The sequence below is a fragment of the Gadus morhua genome, chromosome 11, assembly GCF_902167405.1.
Source record: "Gadus morhua chromosome 11, gadMor3.0, whole genome shotgun sequence".
NCBI classification, from domain to species: Eukaryota; Metazoa; Chordata; class Actinopteri; order Gadiformes; family Gadidae; genus Gadus; species Gadus morhua.
Genome location: NC_044058.1, coordinates 17,110,751 through 17,117,927, shown reverse-complemented (window position 1 = coordinate 17,117,927; position 7,177 = coordinate 17,110,751).

The following is a 7,177-nucleotide window of genomic DNA, read 5'->3' as shown; positions in this document are numbered from 1 at the left end:
TACATCGATTTTCGGTTGAACATGCAGCTAGGAATTAGGTGTCTGGCTCAGGAAGGCCAATGTCAGGACTGCGGACATTGCGGTTTCAAACCTACAATGTTAAAGCTAGGAGTTCAGCACCCTAGCCGCTGGACTCTTCTACACTTCCATTCTATTCTATTCCCTGAAACTTTAAACCTATAAAGTTTTGATCCTGAACTCCAGCACCAGAGCATTTTGCATTCCCTTTCCCACAATTCCCTGACACACAACAGCCCTGTTGTCGTTGTGTGAATAGGAGGGCCAGGAAAGAGGCGGAGAGAGAAGGGAATAACCTTATTTTCTACAGCAGCAGCCTTTAGAGATCCCCAGGTACCATTATAAGTGGGGTCTAAGTCACTTTGAAGAGACATGCTTGAACACTCGCAAACACTCACTGAAGTTCAACACACACGTGTGCACACACACACACACACACACACACACACACACACACACACACACACACACACACACAAACACACACACACCTACACACACTCACACACACACACACATACACACACACACACACACACACACACACACACACACACACACACACACACACACACACACACACACACACACACACACACACACACACACAGGGCAGGGGTCGCAGGAGTGGGGACATACAGATTTACTGTCAGATCCTGTGGACTCTCAGACTCCCTGAGCAATCGTTTGGCTGGGTAGACGGCTGAGTGGGTGTGGAATCAGATCCCCATGTAAAAGGTTGGGTTTCACACTAAACTCACGCAACGTCTGATTAGCGTGTTGAGTGGAATTTTACTGGCTTCCTTAAGGAGCCGAGCAGACAGGTAAAAGGCGTGTAGTTAGTATGGAAGCAAGTCCTTACACAACCAATGTCCGTTATTAAACGGGGTCTGAGTTGTTGTGTTCTAAAAAAATATTTGATTTTGCTGAGCTCATTTGAACAAGGTGTGCTCGGCAGCTATTCTGTTACAGAGATCGGGTGATTCCGTCTCATTCTCCCGGGGTAGTTCTCTGGGAGCCTTAGAGACGAGAGCAGGCCATGTGCGGGCCGTCTGGCTGGCCCACTGGCTTACGACTGCAACTTGTGATTTAAAACGCAACTGAGGCTCTGCCATAAACACCAAAGCATGCCCACATTAATCAAAGCGCTGCTCCTCCTCCTCCTCCTCCTCCATCTCCTCCTCCTTCTCCTCTGCTACCTCCTCCTTCTCCACCTCCTCCTCCTCCTCCTCCATCTCTTCCTCCTCCTCCTCCTCCTCCTCCTCCTCCTCCTCCTCCTCCTCCTCCTCCTCCTCCTCCTCCATCAGAGCCCTGGTAATGTAACAGTTAATGTCATGGCGACAGGTCTGTGTCGAGGTGACCTTTGGAGCGTGTCTGGGTGGCCGTCTGTGACGTGCACTTAGACTGCATAAAGAACAATTTTCTGGCTAAGGCTTGATATATGCCATGGATGTGTCCTGTGTGCGTGTGTGTGTTTCTGTGTGTGTGTGTGTATGTCCATGTGGGTTTAGCGCTGGTGAGTGCATTGATCTATTTATCTATGCATGTTTGTGTCTATGCATGCGTGTCTATGCCGCACGCGCATGTATGTACTTACTCACACACATGAGCACATATGTGTTCGCGCACGTGCACATGTGCATAGTAAACATGGTACGGACCCGCAGACACACAGACACCTCCACAACTCATTGTGGTTCGACCCACCTGTGGGGAGGAGTATATAATTTACCAATCGCCACATCAGCCTTGACCCATGTTTACCCTCAAGGTTGGGGCTGAATTGAGTTTTGTAGGCAGGAAGTCTATGTAAAATGGCATCCCCTCGCTAATTGACCGTGCAAATGCATGTGGAGCATGTAAAGGAGAGGAGGGAGTGAACTGCAAACTAAATCAAGTGAAGTTACGGGCCAACCGTGGGCTCCTTAAATGGGAAAGGGATGGAGCTGAGGCCAAATTTTGCAATAACGGAACAAAGAAATCTGTATCGACTTAAGAAAGAATAATGTTGAACATAAAAAATGATACACCGATCTAGAGCATGAATGGTGTGAAAGATGTGCAGATGCAGTACTGTCAAATCCAGTTATTCGCTGACGCTCAAATCAAAAAAAGTGCAATGTGTTGAGTTTAAAAAGGAACTTGTATTGAACACAAGTTCACTGGCAGCTTGTTCATGTCCAGGGAAGAAGAGCCCAGTCAGTTCCAGTCCCAGACTCCTCCACCCAAGGTCCACCGCTAATCTTCCCACAAGCCGTAAACCCCCAATCTGACCTTCACTCCAACGCCCACTTTACCCCTAGGGTTTCTGTGCATTTCAACCGGCTGAAGTATTCCACAGAGATCCAGCGGACAGAGGATGTTTTCTAATTTCCAGTAAGGTAGTGACCTATATCACTCATTCATAATGGTCACTGTTATTGTTATGAGATCGCCCCCTTTGTGGCTGTGGCTGAGGTCAACCCAAGACTGGATGCTTCTGGAGGACGCTTTCATCTTCATCCAGCAAGCTTTTATGTGTCATTGCTTAAGGAGAACCAGACATGAAAACAAAGTGAAGACAGTGAACGGCAATTTCAACGACTGTGTTCCTTTGCTGGCACAAACTCAATGATTATTTGTTAACTGTATGTATGCATGTGCTTTCTAGGCAGGTATCTTTATCGAAACAAAAACAGCAACAATCAAATACAACCCTCCTCTCAAAGGGTATAAATGTAGTCTTCCGATGCTCAATTCAATAGGGCAAGTACAGTCAACCCATAGTATCAATGCAAAGTGTGTGCGTTCTGGACGGCAGGGTAGTAGCACCCACACACAAATCCACACACCGAAGTCCCTGTGGTCTACTTGCCGTTACTTTGGGTCAGTGGGTTGCACTCAGTGTTGTCCCAGTGCCAGCCCTGAAGCAAGTGCGGTCTAACAAGATGATGTCATGCAGCTTCCAGGATGATGCCCACCCTTCGACTACCAGTAAAGTCCTTAAATACTTAAATAAATAATCTCAAAGATGACACGTAATGGGACGTGTCATCAAAAGCGTGATGGGAATTGAGGCTGTCCCACTGATGAAAGCCCTCCCATCTGAAGTATTTTGAATATAGTGAATTTTGTGTCGATCGGAAGAGTTGGTGACATGTTTTCCGACACCCAGCAGTTGTTGCTGCGCTGCTAGGTGACTGGATAACTGGCAACTGACTTACATCACACAGTCGACACAGTTTTGAGATTGAGCTAGACGCTTTAAAACAAACTTGAAATGGACGCCTGGATTGAGTTCCCTAGCATTGCCATGTCCTTGTATCCCTGCCTTAGTGGTGAAAGGCACATAATCCCTTGCAATCTCAACAAATCAAATTGGTTCATCTTGAAATAAAAAGAGAGTGGGACATAACAGTCAATATTACATTCGGTAGGTGCTGACATAATCGTTCACGTAGTTCTGCTGATCAATTGCAGGCAGCGTTGCATTGCCATATCGATTTTCGTCTTTCGTGGGCCTTGACCCCCACTGACAGTCCGAACCCTGACCTTTAACCTACGGGCCATGTGGTCAGGTCCATCGCAGAGGGCCGGTGCCCTCACCCGCCTGCTTGTTGCTCCTCAGGTAATCACAAACCCCTGCTCCCTCATCAGAGCACACAGCGCAGTGTCCAGGGCCCACAGCTGAGAACCCATCACACAAGATCACACAAAGTCAGTCAGATCACAAGTTAAAAGTAGGGCAGTAGAACATTAAAAATTAGATTGTGTGAAGGAGAAATCCCACGGCAGATTTGCCAGATTTTTTTCCCTTCGATTGTTTATTTTATTTTTGCATTTGACTTCAAACATATGGCAAGAGCACACGATGACAGAGAACAATAAGCAGGAATTGAGAGATACTTAAAAAAAAACCTTGCCAAAAGAAGTTACTGTCCATTCTTTCACAGAGAAGGAGAGGGGAGGAAGACATTAAACCCCCATTGAAACAGGCGTTTCCAGTCCACCTCATTTATAGACCGAATAAATAAAAGCCGCGGTGAAACTTCAAACAGAAATTCACCTAGTTCCACCCTTTGGTTTCTGAACCCATAAATGTCCCGGCATGGATGTTTCTGTGAGGACAAGCGAAATAGTCTGTTTGTGTGTTTGTTTTTGTGTGTGTGTGTGACGTGTGTGTTTGTTTGTTTGGGTGTGTGTCTGTCTGTCTGTCTGTGTGTGTGTTTGTGTGTGTGTGTGTGTGTGTGTGTGTGTGTGTGTGTGTGTGTGTGTGTTAAAGAGAGGAAGACAGAGAGAGAAAGCAGGAAAGAGAGAGAGAGAGGAGCCTGGGTGAGGTGGGTGTTGGTGGTTATGGGGAGGGGGAGGGGAGGGGGGGGGGGGGGGGGGGGGGGGGGGGGGGGGGGGGGGGGGGGGGGGGGGCGTTGCATGCAAACAAATTGAAAAAATATGCCACATCTGGGGATGATTCTGGGGCAGATCTTGTTCACTGGACCAGTATCCTTCCCCAAGGTTAGTGGAACCGGAACATATCCATCTCCTCCCGACTCTACCCTTACAAATATATTGGGCTGACCACACGTAGGAGCGACATAATACCCACTCATCAGCAAAGGCTGTGCCAGAGGTACACAGCGCTGAGACAACAGGAAGGAGGTCCACATCGCCACCACTAAATATGGCCATGTAACGCTAATGACCCTCTGCTTACCAGAGCTTACTCTCCAACATGTATTGTATTCTCAGGGTTTCAAGAAAAAATCTCCAAAAATGCATATGTTTTGAATTACTACACAGTATAGGCCTATTATAGAAGAAGGAATTGCATTAATGCCTCGCCCGTTTCATTTTTCCCGTGATGAATAATTCTCAGATAGCCCTATTAGATAATATAAAACTGACATAAATTTCAAGTCAATCAAATGAATAAGGATGTACCTCAAACTACTATCATGTGATGATACGGTTTAAGTAGAGCAGCATATAGGTAAAAGAGAAAATAATGCAATTCTGCTGGACGTCTCTTTGATGTACCAGGTGATTGCTTTTCCGAATGCATGTGAGCTACAGACATCTCCCCCCCCCCCCCCCCCCCCCCCCCCCCCCCCCCCCCCCCCCCCCCCCCCCCCCCTGCCATCACATCTGGCCCAGACAGTGAGAAGCTCCACCGCATCTAAACGTCAGTCCCCATCATTCATGGTGCTTCAGTCTGCGTAAACAGAGTTACATATCTGTTTCTATGTTAGGCATGCCATGCTGGTGGGACGCACAGACCGTCCCAGGAAGAGGCTGAGAGGGACTTTGCAATAAATCTCAGGTTGTTACAACCGCAATCCACGTCAAGCACTGTCAAAACATATCGAATATACCCAAACAAATGGTCTGCTACGTCTACGCGTGCGTGATAAACCTGTCACGCAGGCCGATAACCCCCCCCTCCCCCCGACACACTTGGACTGCTGATATAAACCTTAGTGGGATGCTCCAGAAACAGCTTACATCCTTTCAACTCACCCTCCATCTCCCTCTATCTCTCTGTCTCTCTCCTTCCCCCCCCTTACGGGTCCCAGCTGTAGGCCTTCAGGTCTGGAAGTAGGCGGGGGGGGGGGGGGATCTGGTTCAACAGAGCTCAACTTAAACAGAAAGCATTCAAAGAGTAAACGCTCAGACTTTATCAGACCGGGAAGTGTCTGGACATCTTTATATCTACACTCTACACTAACAGAGACCCAATGCAAGGCCCGTTCCTGTGTAGAACAGATTTTACACAGAGATTTCAAAGTTCAGATGAATAGGTGTTTATAGTCTATGGCCTAGTATCAATGACTGTCATTCAATTAGCTTTATTTATTAGGCAAAGGTTTATCTCTTCTTTCCAAACATTTAGCTACATTTTGCTCTATATTTACAAATACATACCCATTGGGCAAAAAATACCTTTCGTCTCGCTTCAAATGTAATTTGAATTAGTACTTATTTTACGATTACAGTAGTATGGTAAAATGACATTGTCAAACCAAATGATGGTGGTTAAGTAAAACACAGTGAATATGTTTATCTGCCGATGGTAATCAGGAGATACAGGTGAAAAAGTTATAAATAAATAAATAAATGGGTAGGGATCAAACTCCACAGAGAGCCCAGATTGGGTCTGCCGGCTCCAAACTCATTTCAATGGGAACTCGCAAAAAAAGCCTGGAGACTATTATGCTGCCTGTGACGCCTGCATACAATTACCATTAATGCGTCTTCAGCTCTCCCACAATGCAATGTGCGTGTGTGTGTGTGTGTGTGTGTGTGTGTGTGTGTGTGTGTGTGTGTGTGTGTGTGTGTGTGTGTGTGTGTGTGTGTGTGTGTGTGTGTGTGTGTGTGTGTGTGTGTGTGTGTGTGTGTCTGTGTGCTGGGAAGTGCTTGTTTCTGTGTGTGCACATGCGCTAGCATAGGCACTGGCGTAGGTTCTCCCGTGAGTGTGAATACGCACTTTGCCAACACAATCGTGCTTGTGTACACATTAAACACTGTGACTCGGAGGACAACAGCGTGAAATGGGCGATGTGGGGTGATGTTAACTCACACAGCGAACAGGGGAGGGGCAGTGAGAAAGAGGAGGGGAGAGGGAGACAGAGAGAGAGAGAGGGAGGGAGAGAGAGAGAGAGAGAGAGAGAGAGAGAGAGAGAGAGAGAGAGAGAGAGAGAGAGACAGAGAGAGAGAGAGAGAGGGAGGGAGAGAGAGAGAGAGAGAGAGAGAGAGAGAGAGAGAGAGAGAGAGAGAGAGAGAGAGAGAGAGAGAGAGAGAGAGGGGGAGGGAGAGAGAGAGAGAGAGAGAGAGAGAGAGAGAGAGAGAGAGAGAGAGAGAGAGAGAGGCAGAGAGAGAGAGAGAGCGAGAGAGAGAGAGAGAGAGAGAGAGAGAGAGAGAGAGAGAGAGAGAGAGAGAGAGAGAGAAGGAGAGAAGGAGAGACAGAGAGACAGAGAGATAGAGAGAAGGAGAAAGAGGTAAATAGGGGGAAGAGAGAAAGTGAAATAGAGACAAAGATATAGAGCTAGAGTGAGAGGGGGAGAGGGGAGAAGAGAGAGAAAGGTAGAGAGAGAGAGAAAGAGAGAGAGAGAGAGAGCGAGAGAGAGAGAGAGAGAGAGAGAGAGAGAGAGAGAGAGAGAGAGAGAGAGAGAGAGAGAGAGAGAGA